At 42.0% G+C, this 2,202-nt stretch overlaps 1 non-coding gene across 1 annotated transcript; it reads left to right on the top strand.

Moving 5' to 3' along the window:
* The first annotated feature begins 832 nt into the window (after positions 1–832).
* Positions 833–951, top strand: LOC111729960. Its single transcript, XR_002776492.1, has one exon. It is a non-coding gene; the product is annotated as a 5S ribosomal RNA (ribosomal RNA).
* The last annotated feature ends 1,251 nt before the right edge of the window (positions 952–2,202 follow it).

Genomic DNA, 2,202 nt, shown 5'->3' with positions numbered 1-2,202 from the left:
AAAATAATATTTGACACAGATTTTTGCCAAGAATTTCACTATTGGGATGAAGTAGACAATTCACCAAAAGAAATAGATCCTCAATCTTGTCTCAGGAAGAAACAGAAATTCAGAACTCCAACACCTGGACCACAAGACTCGTGTTGTGGGGGTTGCTGATTGTCACCATATCATAACCAATCCCATAGTAACTATGGAACCATTACGCAAATGGACACAGAATGTCTTATTCTCCTATAGAAGACTAAGCATAACATTATTTTTTATCCTAACTTCACATTCATGTTATTGTTATACTTTTTCTCTTTAGCACGTACCACATTAAATTATTTCAGTGATTATTTTCATTAGTATTTTCCTCTCCCGGCATGTTAAAATTCTGATGCTAGCAGGAGGCACAACTATTTTATCCACCAAATCTATTCTCAGTACTTGGAACATGTGAGGCATTTCAAAAGTTAAAAAATTGATTAATTGAAGAGTAGAGAGTGATTTGGCCATTAAACCAGTTTATTAATTTCCTCTCGAATTCATGACCAAATAATCTGATCCGAGTACAATTCAAAGATGCACAGAAATTACTAACTTAGTCATTATTTGGCTATTAAAGCATGAGCATCTCCTACTACTTGAAAGATACTTAGAATATTTGAAATTTGGATTAAGAAATCGTGGATGATGTCAGCATCCAGCGGGTAAAATGTGATTCGCAGAGGCAGGAGTCAATATTTGGGGGTGTGAGGTAATTTGGAAGACTGTCATAGAAGTAAGAGAGCATCATGTCCTTACTGCCATTTCCTTACATTAATCTCTTTTCAAAATGTCACCAAGTGTCTATGGCCACGCCACCATGAACAAGCCCGATCCCGTCTGATCTCGGAAGTTAAGCAGGGTCGGGCCTGGTTAGTACTTGGATGGGAGACCATGTAGGAAGACCAGGTGCTGTAGGCATAAAAATAAAAAATAAAGGATTGTAAGCTGACAAGGTCCTTGCAATCTGTGAGGTCAACCAAGGGTTGCCTTGTCTAAAAAAAAAAAAGTCTCCAAGCCATTATTCATGATCATTTTCTCCAATGTTGTAAATGATCAGCTTGAGACAAGGAAGTTGCTGGCCATGGTCTGGGACATGGAACAATCTGGCCAGTGACTTCTCTCCCTTACCGTTTACCTCGTGGCCTCGCACGGATCTTCCTGTATTCCTACCCCTGGCTCCATCGGCTGGACCCCTGTGAGGGATCCCGAGGCACTGTCACCTTCAGCATTCTCCCTGGCCACCTCTTCAGAGCAGGCTCTCTCCCTAGAGACTTGAATAGACACTCACTTTACACACATCAGACTGCTTACTTCTGCTCGCCTCCTCTCGTCTCTTGGTATGGATTCTTAATTTTCTCTTCCCTTTGCTGTACCTGTGTATGCGACATCATTCAAGCATGTGTTAGGCACATTTAGTACTATCGTTTTCAATTTCAGATTCTGGGGTGTGTGTGTGTGTGTGTGTGTGTGTGTGTGTGTTAATAATATCGACAATAATATAATAATAAGGCCTTTGAAAAAGCATGTAGCCTAATTTGATCTACAACAGATGGAGAGAATAGAATGTTCTCATTGATCATATGCTGTACTCAAAATGTTTGATTGAGTATAGCTTCGTCTGGACATGCAGCTCAAGATCTCTTTAGATCTTGAGATTTAGACCGCCTCTATCTCCGTACCTGTGGCTTTGAAGAAAGAACATACGTTCAAAAAATAAATAGCTATTTTTCAACGATGTTAACGTTCTGCTGGAAGGGGCACGGCTCATTTTGCAGGCTGTCAGTTTGAGGTACGAATGCCTGGATAGAGCCCTCTTCCGTAGGTGGCCTCTTTTTCACGTCTAGGGCACTGGACTAGTTCAAGCTTCGACTGACCTTTGTAGACTTAGCAGTATGTGTTTCATAAACATCTGGTTGTCACCAGTCTCTCTTGACCACCAAAGAATTAACACCAAAACTTTCTCGTTATTTAATAAACACACGTGCTCCAGATACCATGCCCTTATATGCGTTCCTCGAACTGATTCGGGACCTAAACTCAGGGGCATCTGAACCACGCCGGCGTCACGCCACCTCCGGAAAGCACACTGTCTACTGTCCGCCCTGGCCAACGTGGGCTCCTGACGCCTTGGTTAATGGGCTCCGCGCTCTTTGGCCTGGATAAATGATT

The sequence above is a fragment of the Pteropus vampyrus genome, unplaced genomic scaffold (assembly GCF_000151845.1).
Source record: "Pteropus vampyrus isolate Shadow unplaced genomic scaffold, Pvam_2.0 Scaffold293, whole genome shotgun sequence".
In the NCBI taxonomy this organism is placed as follows: Eukaryota; Metazoa; Chordata; class Mammalia; order Chiroptera; family Pteropodidae; genus Pteropus; species Pteropus vampyrus.
The sequence above is the reverse complement of the archived record's forward strand: the minus strand, read 5'-3'. Positions and strand labels throughout refer to the sequence as shown.